Raw genomic sequence first — 13,514 nt, 5'->3', positions numbered from 1 at the left:
GAATAAACAGATTATTTCACAGATGACATCAGCTTGGAAGCCACTCCTCTGAAGAGCCCCTCCAGACTGCCAGCTAACAGAGAACCCAGTCACATGTACTGTAACCTGTTGTGGGGGCATCTCATCACTCAACATCATTCCCCCTTTTAGAACCTTAAGATCTCAGAGAAAGAGACCTTGCCTTTCACCGCTACACTCTCTGTGTCTGTAACACTGTCCAGCAGGTGGTGCCCTGGTGCTGCCTGTGTAATAAATGGATCTATGTATGACATGCCCACATACACTGTGCTGAGTGCACTCAGATCCCTGTCTCACCACATAGACAATGAGATCCAATGCATAGAAAACACAGAAAAAAACATTTATATAGTCTTGGTCTAAGAAAAGCTTTCACAGCACAATTCCAGAGCCAAACAAAGGAAAAGGAAATTTATGTCTAAATCTTTAAATCTTATTTGTAGCAAAAGTGTTATAAACAAATTTATTTATTTCTTAAAAGATTTATTCTATTTATTTGAAAGGCAGAGTGACAGATAGAGGGAAAGAGAGAGAGACAGAGAGAGAAGGAAAGAGAGAGAGAGAGAAAGAGAGATAGAGAGAGGTCTTCCATCCACTGCTCTACTGCCAATATGGTTGCAACAGCCAAGACTGAGCCAGGCTAAAGCCAGGAGCCTAGAACTCCATTCAGGTTTCCCACATGGGTGCAGGAGCCCAAATACTCGGGCCATCTTCTGCTGCTTTCCCAGGTGTATGTGCAGGGAGTTGGATCAGAAGGGAGTAGCTGGGACTCCTACCGGGTACTCATATGAGATGCTAGCGTTGCAGGCAGCAGCTTGACCCCTTATGCCACAACTCTGGCCCTGTATACAGATTTAATAACAAAATGGGGGCCGGTGCTGTGGTGTAGAGGGTAAAGCCCCCTCCAGCAGTGCCAGCATCCCATATGGGCGCCGGTTCTAGTCCCAGCTGTTCCACTTCTGATCCAGCTCTCTGCAGTAGCCTGGGAAAGTAGAGGATGGCCCAAATCCTTGGGCCCCTGCACCCTTGTGGGAGACCCAGAAGAAGCTCCAGGCATCTGGCTTCGGGTCAGCGCAGCTCTGGCCATTGCAGCCAATTGGGGAGTGAACCAGAGGATGGAGGACCTCTCTCTCTGCCTCTCATTCTCTCTCTGTGTAACTCTGACTTTCAAGTAAATAAATAAATCTTTAAAAACAAATAAAATAAAATAAAAGCAAAATGGCAGAGAACAATATTAGCAATTTACAGCAAAGGATTACCATCTACATTGTATAAAAAGTTTTTTTTTTTTTTTTTTTGACAGGCAGAGTGGACAGTGAGAGAGAGAGAGACAGAGAGAAAGGTCTTCCTTTGCCGTTGGTTCACCCTCCAATGGCCACCACAGCTAGCATGCTGCGGCCGGCACTGCACTGATCTGAAGCCAGGAGCCAGGTGCTTCTCCTGGTCTCCCGTGGGGTGCAGGGCCCAAGTACTTGGGCCATCCTCCACTGCACTCCCTGGCCACAGCAGAGAGCTGGCCTGGAAGAGGGGCAACCGGGACAGAATCCGGTGCCCCGACCGGGACTAGAACCCGGTGTGCCAGCGCTGCAAGGTGGAGGATTAGCCTAGTGAGCTGCAGCACTGGCCTAAAAAGTTCTTTTTATACATAAACAACCCCCTCCCCCCAAAAAAGTGGACTTACTGATAGATACACATTCTACCACATGTGTCTGGAACAGATGCTTTAGGAGAAATGAAGACTTCAGACCCGTGGAAAATAAAACAATACTAAAGAAAAGACTGTTATTAAAAGACTTCAGGGGCTAGCACTGTGGCACAGCAGGTAAAGCTGCCACCTGCATTGCTGGCATCCCATAAAGGCGCCAGTTCAAGTCCCAGCTGCTCTACTTCCAATCCAGCTCTCTGCTATGGCCTGGGAAAGCAGTAGAGGATGGCCCACGTCCTTGGGTCCCTGCACCCAGGTGGGACACCTGAAAGAAGCTCCTGGCTCCTGGCTTCGGATCGGTCCAGCTCCAGTTATTGAGGCCATTTGGGGAGTGAACCAGCAGATGGAAGTCCTCTCTCTCTCTCTGCCTCTTCTCTCTCTGTGTAACTCTGACTTTCAAATAAATAAAATAAATATTTTTAAAAATTAAAAAATAATAAAGACTTCAGTGGAGTTTTTGGAGGGAGGACAGTTCATTGGTAGAAGCAACAGATTATGAACTCTGCAAATAGGAGGTAATCAGAAAATGGTATGGTCAATATTTTTAAGGGGAAACATAATTAACTAAATTACATCTTGATTAAAACTTATGTTTAAAACATAGAATAATTTTTAAAATGTAATAAATGTCAATAATTTTTAGTAGCAGCTTTCTTACATCACATATAATGCCTTATAGGCTTACAGTATTATATAATTTACATTTTTTGCAACATAGCATGACTATTATAAAATTTGTGTAAAAAAGTGGGCAAAGGATGTAGATAGGTATGTTAAAAGTAGAATGTAATTCATAATTATTTTTGAAAGCTGGAAACCTGGAATTATTACCTTAAAGCCTTTACATGTCTTTAAAAGGCTATAAGCTATGATTGGGCTGCATACCTAACTTCTTAAAAATGTATTTATTTATTTATTTATTTGTTACACAGAGGAGCCTGGAACTCCATCTGAGTCTCCTACATGGGTGTCAGAGGTCCATGCATGAGCACACTAGCAGAGAGCTGGATTGGAAGTGGAGTAGCCAGGACTTGAACTGCACCCATTTGAGATATTGCTTTGTAGATGGCAGCTTAAACCACTACACTACAATGCCAGCCCCATGTACCTAATATCTACATTCAGCAAAAGAAGATAAAATACAAAGGTAAATGAAAGCTGCACACGGGCAATTCACGGTAACATCACTGCCTATAAAGGAAAAATGAAAAAGAAAGAAAAGGAAAACAGATCTAATATTGCAGTGATGTGCCCCAGAACTATTACCATACTTTGTAAGTTCATTCAATGTGTAACATGTAATCACATCTAGTTGCCAATCATGTTTTACTTCTCGACGTGTTAGCAATTTCCCATTATTCGCTGGAAAGCTCCAGGAGATCAGAAGCAGCAGCCAAGTGAAGAAATGCCTGTAGCTGGCTAATATCAAGAGCCAAGCTGCTGCCCATTGGTAGGAACTGACTGGGTGAACTCTGGCACACTCACAATGGTAGAGAGGAGTCCTCTAGTAATGATACGGATGGGTCTCCAGCATGTGTCGTGAAATGCAAAAAAACTAACATTAAAAGACAAGGTACAACGTCATATTACCAATCGGATAAAAATTGGGGGAAATGTATACACATATGGGCTTCCGTAGTCATCTCTGGAAGGCAACGTCAGAAACTACCATCTTTGCCTTTCTGTGCAGAGGGATAGCTAGGGGCTCAGAGACAAGGGAGGAAGCAGCTTTATTTTACTGAGATGATTCCCCCCCAGGACACCTGCCCTCCTGTCTTCTGTAGCCACTGCGGATTGCTCATTTGTATTTTTAAAATTTTGTACTTGTGCATATATCATCCAAATCATAATATTCAGACTCTGAAACAAATCATGAACAAACATCAAACAAATTCAAATTGAGAAGCATTCCCAGAACAGCTGGCCTGTATACTCTCGGAAATTTCAAGGTCATCAAAGAAAACCACTGGGAAACTGTTCCAGGTTAAGGGAGACTACAGAGACAGCCAAGTGCAAATGGTGTGATCTGGAACAGACCCCAGACCAGAGAAGAACATCTCCAGTAAAGCTTGTAGATGAGGTCTCAGTATTCTATTGATGTAAGTCTCCTCATTTTAATCCTTGTATTTTAGTTATGTAAGAGAGTGGCCTTGATTTAAGGAAACACGGAAAACGTTAAAGGGAAACCATGTCTATAAGTTATTCTCAGATGCTTGAGAAATATGTGTGCACACACGTGCAGCACACACACATGCATGCCCACACATACATGTACATTTATAAATGGGGAAAAAGAGAGAATGAAAGCAAATGTGGCAAACCAGCAGTTGTCTGTGAGGGGAGACGGGAACTAGAATAGTGACAAGGAGAGTTTCGTGGCAAAAATGTTCTGTATCTTAATTTGGGTGGTGTTTGTATTGGTACATAAATTAGTCAGAACTCAATGAGTTATAAGTTTTGAATAGGTTATTTTATGTAAATTAGATCTCAAAATAGCTGATTTAAAATTTAACACTATTTTAACTAACATAAATTCTAAGCCTCTGATAACCAAACTACAACCTTCATCAGCCTCGGTACTCTGTCCCTTCCCACGAGCTCCCTCTCTTTAATCTCCATCATTGTGAATTACTCTCCCCTTCAAAACTGAATCTGGTGATGCTGAGTGCAAAGAGAAACCACAAAAGTTTATCCTTATCTCCATGAAGCCTTTTAAACTGACTTATTTGATAAGCAAATGTGACATATTTAACAGGACCTTGATATAAGATCTTATGAAGGGGCCAGTACTGTGGCGTAGCAGGTAAAGCTGCCGCCTGCAGTGCCGGCATCCCACATGGGCACTGGTTCGAGTCCCAGTTGCTCCACTTCCGATCCAGCTCTCTGCTAATCTGCCAGGGAAAACAGCGGAAGATGGCCCAACTCCTTGGGCCACTGCACCCGCATGGGAGGCCTGGAAGAAGCTCCTGGCTCTTGGCTTCAGATCAGCGCAACTCTGGCCTATTGTAGCCCATTAAGGAGTGAATCAGCAGATGGAAGACCTCTCTCTCTCTCTCTCCCTCTCTCTCTCTCTGCCTCTCCTTCTCTCCCTGTGTAACTCTTCAAATAAATAAATAAATCTTTTTTAAAAAAAAAATCTTATTAAAAGAGAAAACATCAGTGAGATAGATCTTCAGTATTGCAGACAACACAGTTAAGTAAACTTAACATAAAAAACAGGTAAGCCGCCGCATGTAATGCTGGATCCCATACTAGAACAACAGTTAAAGTCCCAGCTGCTCTGCTTCCAATCCAGCTCCCTGCTAATGGGGAAAGCAGTGGAAGATGACCCACATGCTTGGACCACTACACTCACGTGGGAGACTGGATGGAGCTTCTGGTTCCTATAGTCCCGACCATCACGGCCAGTTGGGGAGTTAAACAGTGGATGGAAGATCTCTTTCTCTCTGCCTCTGCCTCTCTCTGTCACTCTGTCTTTAAAATAAATGAAATAGGGGCCGGCACTGTGGCACAGTGGGTTAAAGCTCTGGCCTGACGTGCCAGCATCCCATGTGGGCGCCAGTTCTAGTCCCAGCTCCTCCTCTTCCGATCCAGCTCTCTGCTATGTCCTGAGAAAACAGTGGAGGATGGCCCAAGTCCTTGGGCCCCTGCACCCATTGGGAGACCCAAAAGAAGATCCTGGCTCCTGGTTTCAGATCAGCGCACCTCCAGCCATTGCAGCCATCTGGGGAGTGAACCAGCGGATGGAAGACCTCTTTCTCTGTCTCTACCTCTCTCTGTAACCCTGTCTTTCAAATAAATAAAAATAAATATTTTTTAAAAATAAATGAAATAATCTTCAAAAAACAAAAAGGACTTGGGATCAAGCACTTCTGAATCTTTTTTTTTTTTTTTTTTTTTTTTTTTAGAGCAGCCTGGGCTCCTCACTGCTCTGGCTCCATGAATTCCTCTAAGGGATTGCTTTTTGTAGAAAACCTTTCGTCATGCAAATGCCCTTTATGGAAATCCTCAGGCTGAGCTCCCAAGCTCCTCCTCCAGCCCATGATCAACACCCCAGCAAACACACAGACGCCTCCTCCCCAGCACCTGACCTCAAACCCTGTGATTCCCTCGACTCCAGTCCAAGGTGTCTCACTTTCCGTCGCTGCTATGTTCACCCCAGCTCTAAAACTCAACACCCGGAGCTCTGGACTGCAAGAACACTAAGAATGCCTTCCACACTTACCCTCAACATTCCAGGAACCAAGCCTGGCACTTTTCACTTACACTATTTTAGTTGACCTTTCTAGAAATCCATGACGTGGGCATTAGTGAATGAGATGCAGCACGTGAAACCCTCAGCAATGCCAAGTGTGCAGCAGACAGAGTTAGTGCTGCTATCTCTGTCTTCACCATGGGAAAGCGTGCTTCAGGGAAGTCACTGGCCCCAGATAATGCCGCTAATAAGTAGCAGAGTCAGGACTCAAACTGGGAACACTGCAACTCTGTGACAGCAAATCCTCTCCAGCTATCCCTTCTCATCCCGAGATGCTGATACCTCCCCTGGTCAGCACATCTTCCCTTCTGCAGGTCTTGGAACACTGGTAGTCCAGGAACCTACCCACACCTGTCCCAATGATCTCGTCCAGGTGCTATCCTTAGGTCTGACCCGGTACAGAGCCGTCCTCTTTTATGATCCCCAAGAGTCTGTGAGATCAGTAAGCACGAGGACCATCTCAGGTAGGATTTGTGTTCCTTTTCTGACTTTGAACTACCCCCAAGAACTCAGCAGACCAGGGGAACCAGCTGACTATAAGTGGAAGCTGAGAACACAGGTGAGGGACACTGGGGGACCTCTGTGGAAAATTTCCAACCTCCCCTCCTGATGTCTCACTAGTCCCACCCTGCAGCTAAGCCCTCACACTGCACAGTGGTAAGGTAGTGGCTGAAAGGGAAACAGAGCTCACCTGAGCCCCCAGCGGAAGTCGCCCAGCAACCATGGCCTTCTCCTTTCTTCCTGTGGGTCCTTCTAGGGGATGCACAGACTCCAGGGGGAGGCAGAGCTGTGGGAAGGAACAGAAATCATGAGAATGCGACTCCTGCAACAAGACAAAATAAAATACCAACAAACTACATAAGAAAGATATGGCAGAGCTGACGCCGTGGTACAGCGGATAAAGCTGCCACCAGCGGTGCCAGCATCCCTATGGGTGTCGGTTCAAGTCCCGGCTGCTCCACTTCCAATCCAGCTCTCTGTTATGGCCTGGGAAAGCAGTAAGAAGATGGCCCAAGTGCCTGGGTCCCTGCACCCACGTGGGAGGCCCAGAATAAGCTCCTGGCTTCGGATTGGCCCAAATCCGGCCGTTGCAGCCACTTGGGGAGTGAACCAGTGGATGGAAGATCTCTGTCTCTCTGCCTCTCTTTCTCTATGGCTCTGAGTTTCAAATCAATAAATAAATACTTTAAAAAAAAATAGCATCCGCTGGCGTCACAGCTCAATAGGCTAATCCTCCGCCTTGCGGTGCCGGCACACCGGGTTCTAGTCCCGGTTGGGGCACCGGATTCTGTCCCGGTTGCCCCTCTTCCAGGCCAGCTCTCTGCTATGTCCCAGGAGTGCAGTGGAGGATGGCCTAAGTGCTTGGGCCCTGCACCCCATGGGAGACCAGGAGAAGCACCTGGCTCCTGGCTTCGGATCAGCACGGTGCGCCAGCCGCGCCGGCCATTGGAGAGTGAACCAACGGCAAAGGAAGACCTTTCTCCCTGTCTCTCTCTCTCTCTCACTGTCCACTCTGCCTGTCCAAAAAAAAAAAAAAATAGCATCCACAGAAAGAAAACTTTTAAGATTTATTTTATTTTATTTGAAAGTCAGAGTTACAGAGAGGCAGAGAGAGAGAGAAAGAGAGATTCTTCCATATGCTGGTTCACTTCCCAAATGGCCACAATGGCCAGAGCTGAGCCAATCTGAAGCCAGGAGCCTGGAGCTTCCTCTGGATTTCCCATATGGGTGCAGGGGCCCAAGCACTTGGGCCATCTCCCACTGCTTTCTCAGACCATCAGCAGGAAGCTGGATCAGAAGAGGAGCAACCAGGACTTGAACTGGTGCCCTTATGGGATGCTGGCACTGCAAGCTGCAGCTTTACAAACCACTATACCACAGCACTGGCCCCAAAGAAAACTTTTTAAATTTATTCAGCTTAAATTATTACCTTTACTTAGATAAAGAAAAATGAATGGAGAGAGACAAGGCATATCCCTGGATAGGACATCTCAATATTCTAAAATGTTATTTCTTTGAAGTTCATTTTCAAATTCAGTGCACTCCCAATCAAGTTATACCTAAGTAATATTTTAAAGTAAATCATAGGGGGAAATGGTCAAAGTTGTGCTGTGTAACAGGAAATTTTTTTCAGAAGAATACTGATGAAGACAAATAGCAAATATTCTCATTCATATGAGAAAGCTAAAGAAGTGGATCTCAAGTAAGTAGAGAGGAGAATGGTTGGCTCCAGGAGCCTGGGAGTAGTGAGAGAGAGAGAGAGAGAGAGAGAGAGAGAGAGAGAGAGAGAGAGAGATTGGTTATCAGGTACAAAAATGCAGTTGACAGGACAAATAAGTCCCAAAGCATGGTAGGGTGATTATAGTTAACAACAATTTATTTGTATGTTATATCACTGAAGAAAGGATTCTGAATGTTTCCAACACAGAGAAATGACAACTGTTTGCGGTGACAGAGATGCTAATTCCCCTGACTTGATCTTTGCACGCTGTACACATGAACTGAATCATCAGTGTACCCCATGAAAAGTTACAATTATCTCTATTAAAAGTAAGATTTTAGGAAGCCAGCACTGTGGTGCTGCAGGTTAAGCCACTGCTTGCAATGCCAGTATGAGTGCTGGTTCCAGCCCCAGCTACTCCCCTTCTGATCCAGATCCCCACTAATGCACCTGGGAAAGCAGTGGAGGATGGTGTAAGCGCTAAGGCCATTGCCACGCATGTGGTAGACCCAGAGGGAGTTCTTGGCTCCTGGCTTCTCCCCGGATGATGGAATGAACTTGTTTGCCAGAATTTATAAAGCTACATTAATTAGAACACTGACATTACGGAACAGGCAGAATTACTCATTCACTATTTGTGTTCTCAACACCTCCAGTGTCCTCGGCCCCACCCCACAGGGTGGCAGTGAACACAGCTGTAATTAACACAGAGAAACTCTCTGCTTTTGTCTAACAGGGTCAAGGGTTGATGAAACAAATTAAAATCCTACAAACACAGACGGTTTGGAAAAAAAATGTGTACAAATTCAGAATACAAAAAAAGTAACTCTGCACATCAGTGAAGAAATGGTAAAGTTTTCAGTAACTTGCAGCAAGGGACTGCCGTCTGAAAAAGAATAAAAATATACACATGGAACAAGAGTACTAGAAGAAACTACAGGTGAACATTTTCGTGAGCTCATAGAACAGGAGGCCTCACATATGGAGGGAAGAGGTTTCCATCTATGAACATGTGACATTTCTGCACAGCCATGAAAAACACGCTATCAAAGACCAAACTGAAAAACAAAAGGCAACCCAACCTACCTGAGAAAGAACACAAACACCTAAATACAGAATTTTTTAAAAAAGATTTATTTATTTATTTGAAAGAGTTACACAGAGAGAGGAGAGGCAGAAAGTGAGAGCAAGAGAGAGCGAGAGAGAGAGGTCTTCCATCTGATGGTTCACTCCCCAGATGGCTGCAATGGCAGATGTACCTGTCCAAAGCCAGGAGCCAGGAGCTTCCTCCTGGTCTCCCATATGGGTGCAGGGGCCCAAGGACTTGGGCCATCCTCCACTGCTTTCTCAGGCCACAGCAGAGAGCTAGATTGGAAGTGGAGCAGCTGGGACTCGAATCGGTGTCCATATGGGAAGCCAGCACCGCAGGCCAGGGCCATCAACCTGCTGCGCCACAGCGCTGGCCCCTAAAGACAGGATTTTAAATGACAGAGCCATACCTCCCCTCGTAGTCATTAAAATGACAAGGTAGTTTTTTTAAAATTGGAATAAGGAGATGTCTTCAATTTGCTAATATTTTAAAAATCTATTCTCCATGTGCATCAGGTGGTGGTTATACCAGTAACAGCTATGTTGTAGGGGATGGTGCACACATGTCATAACTCAGTTGTTAAAGATAAATGGAGGGGCCAGCACTGTGGCATAGCAGGTAAGGCTGCCACCAGTGGTGCCGGCATCCTTGTGGGTGCCAGTTCAAATCCTGGCTGTTCAACTTCCGATCCAGCTCTCTGTCATGGCCTGGGAAAGTAGCAGAAGATGGCCCAAGTGCTTGGGCCCCTGCACCCACTTGGGAGACCCAGAAGCAGCTCCTGGCTCCTGGCTTCAGATCGGCCCAGCTCCAGCCTTTGCGGCCATCTGGGGAGTGAACCATCGGATGGAAGACCTCTCTCTCTCTCTCTCTCTCTCTCTCTCCTTCTCCTCTCTCTGTTAACTGTTTCAAATAAATAAATAAATATTTTTTTTTAAAAAAAGCTAAATGGAAAAACAATACTAAAATCATAGTTTCTATCTAAAGCCAAAGTGTTTATTATACACACATCGACACACAGATTTTGAATTGCTTTGCTCATTTGTATTTTCCAGGGGACCTACAGCGAACTTCCAAGAAAAAAATTGCTTAAAAAAAATGCCCTCCAGTACAAGTGTGCACGGGGTTGGCCTCCCCGTTGTGACCAAGGGAAGGGTCACGGGCTACCCACGCCGGCGCCCCCTCGGAAGCGGACACCAGAGGGCAAGCCTTGGAGGTCCGCACAAAGAGCAGGTGCGGAGCCGCGAGAGCCCCGCCTGCGGTCCCGCAGCTGCCAAGACTTCCGAGGGGCAGCTCCCCGATATTTGCCCGTGTCCCGGGGAAACCTGAGCGACTTCGGAGTCCTCAGACCCGGGGCCGCCTCCCTGGGTGGACCCAGCCTCGGCGACCTCCTGAGACAGGTGGAAGAACCGCGTCGTGGGCACTCGGCCACTGGAGTTCCCTCCGCGGCCTGCCTCCAGGGGGTGAGGACGCATCCCTAAGTCCACCGCGGCCGCCCCTGGCCCTCAGGCCACAACAGCCTCGCCCTGCAGTCTCGGCTCATCCTGCAAAGGCTTCGGACACCACCCGGCGCCTCCCAGCGAAGAGCCCGCACTCACCCTCTCCCTGCAGAGCCCCCAAACCCGGGCGGGCGACGCTGCTGCGCCTGGAGCGCCGGACTACATTTCCCACAAGGCCGCGGGGCGGCGGCGCAGGGGGCTGAGTGCGCAGGCGCGGGGCCGCCAGCGGGCGAGGCTCTCCCACTGGTTGCAAGCGAGCGCTTTCGCGGCGTGGGGTTGCCTAGCACAGAGCGGATTGGCGCGGCGCGTTATCGCTGCTACCCTAAAGTTTCTCTTTGGAGGCTATGGGCGCTCATTCCACGGGAAGACAGAGGGCTTGACAGATTTGATAAAGCCCCACTTTGCTCCTCGGAAATAAGGGGAGATTGAGCAGAGAAAGTGGTAACGTCTCGGAGACTTGGGGTCAGCTCCAGGTGCTTCAGAATCTCCGTCGGTTAAACGTGGTGCCCGTGTTGGGTAGTTTCAAGTGGATATGCCACTTTGGAATTTGGAGACCTGTGTGATTTGGGGGAGAGATCAATATGGTAGCTTAGGTTGTAATATTTGGTTTCCTGCAAATAACTGCTGATTTCCTCTGCTTCTTGCTTTTGCTGTGACAAGGACACTCTGCATAACCCAATGGTAGACAGGCTCCTAGACCTCTCTTTTCGACTAGACCTCATCCTGGGCTGCCAAGCCCAACCTTAGTGACAGTCCTGCAAAATCTCCTACCCTTGATGTCTTGAGTCCTTGCCCTGTCTTTAGCAAGTCTACCTGCCCCGATGGCTCCTCTTAGTAATTGTCCCTCCACTGATGCCCCCAACTCTGCTTTTTGGATGTTAATCCTCAACTTCCTATGCTGTATTCAGAATAGAACTCTGCTTTACTCCAGCCGCTGTCCCTGTTAGAATAGTACTGAATCAAACAGTCTTTGCTGCCTTTAACTGTGTCTGCCTCTGTGTCTTCTTCACAGCCATTCAAGACATGAACAAGTTCACATAATCAAGATAAGGGAACCCAGCTAGCATCAAAAAATGTTACCGAGTAAAATTTTGTCACTGAGCTGAGACAAATAAATTGAACCCAAGGGCATTTCAACAAAGAAATGACATGAACATTCCTAGTCAGCATAGTAATTCTAGTTGAGAAGTAGTCCTTGATAAAACTGCACAACATACTGTGTGAAATTTCAAAAAGACTACAAATAAATCCACAAGTAGCAAAGTGCACGAGAAGTTAGCAATAAATCCAAATCTATCAGTACTCACTACACATGCACATGGAAAAAATACTTCCAGAATATAATTTTTTTAAAGATTTATTTATTTACCTGAAAGAGTTACACAGAGAGAGGAGAGGCAGAGAGAGAGAGAGAGAGAGAGAGAGAGAGAGAGAGAGAGAGAGAGGACTTTCATCCACTGGTTCACTCCCCAGTTGGCTGCAATGGCTGGAGCTGTGTCGATCCAAAGCCAGGAACCAGGAGCCTCTTCCGGGTCTCCCATGTGGGTGCAGGGGCCCAAGGACTTGGGTCATCTTCCATTGATTTCCCAGGCCATAGCAGAGAGCTGGATTGGAAGTGGAGCAGCTGGGACTTGAATCAGCACCCCCATGGGATACCGACACTGCAGGTGGCAGCTTTACCCACTATGCCACAGCACTGGCCCCCAGAATAAAATTTTAAAATCTAGTTATATAGTAAAACAAAGTTTGAAAGCAAAAAGTTGGAAAAAGATGTATCAGGCTAATATGAACCATAGGAAATTAATACAGCTACATTCAGATCAAACAGAATAAACATTATCATAAAAAATTCTAGAGGCATAAAAGGAGATTAAATAATGAGAAAAGAAAGAGGGAGAGACAGAGAAAGGTCTTCCATCCACTGGTTCACTCCCTAAATGGCCACAATGGCTAGAGCTGTGCTGATCTGAAGCCAGGTGCCAGGAGCTTCTTCTAGGTCTCCCAGGTGGGTGCAGGGGCCCAAGCACTTGGACCGTCTGCTACTGCTTTCCCAGGTCATAGCAGAGAGCTGGATTGGAAGTGGAGCAGCTGGGACACAAACCGGTGCCCATAGGTGAAGTCGGCACCACAGGCAGAGGTGTAGCTGGCCCCCAGGTGGCCCTTCTTAGTTCCTTGTAAAGAGGGAATGAACATGATGCAAGCTCCACGTGGTAGAATGCATAGGAGATGAAATTTAGATTTGGGAGGCTTTCTGCTACTTTTATTTACTCTAGGTTGCCAACCCACTGAGGAGTAAAGAATTTAGAATAATCTAATAGTATTTATTTAGTCTGCAGCATCCCTTACCCCATCTCAAAAAATCCCAGCTATTATTTTTTTTTTTGACAGGCAGAGTTAGTGAAAGAGAGAGATAAAGAAAAAGGTCGTCCTTCCATTGGTTCACCCCCCAAATGGCCACCATGGCCGGTGCGCTGTGCCGACCTAAAGCCAGAAACCAGATGCTTCCTCCTGGTCTCCCATGCGGGTGCAGGGCCCAAGCACTTGGGCCAGCCTCCACTGCCTTCCCGGGCCACAGTAGAGAGCTGGACTGGAAGAGGAGCAACCGGGACAGAACTGGTGTCCCAACCAGGACTAGAACCTAGAGTACCCGAGCTGCAGGCAGAGGATTAGCCTAGTAAGCTGCAGCGCCAGCCTATTATTCTTTTCTTTTTTTTTTTTTTAATTTTTTG

The 13,514-nt window shown here is 46.6% G+C and overlaps 1 protein-coding gene across 1 annotated transcript in view; it reads right to left on the bottom strand.

Moving 5' to 3' along the window:
- ZFP2 (ZFP2 zinc finger protein) overlaps window positions 1–10,920 on the bottom strand; it is a 30,126-nt gene extending 19,206 nt beyond the window's left edge. The window contains 2 exon segments of the mRNA XM_051833785.2: window positions 6,670–6,765; window positions 10,885–10,920. The gene's annotated coding sequence lies outside the window, so the exon portion shown is untranslated.
- Window positions 10,921–13,514: the final 2,594 nt, after the last annotated feature.

The sequence above is a fragment of the Oryctolagus cuniculus genome, chromosome 6, assembly GCF_964237555.1.
Source record: "Oryctolagus cuniculus chromosome 6, mOryCun1.1, whole genome shotgun sequence".
NCBI lineage: Eukaryota > Metazoa > Chordata > Mammalia > Lagomorpha > Leporidae > Oryctolagus > Oryctolagus cuniculus.
This window is presented reverse-complemented; position numbering and strand designations above follow the sequence as displayed.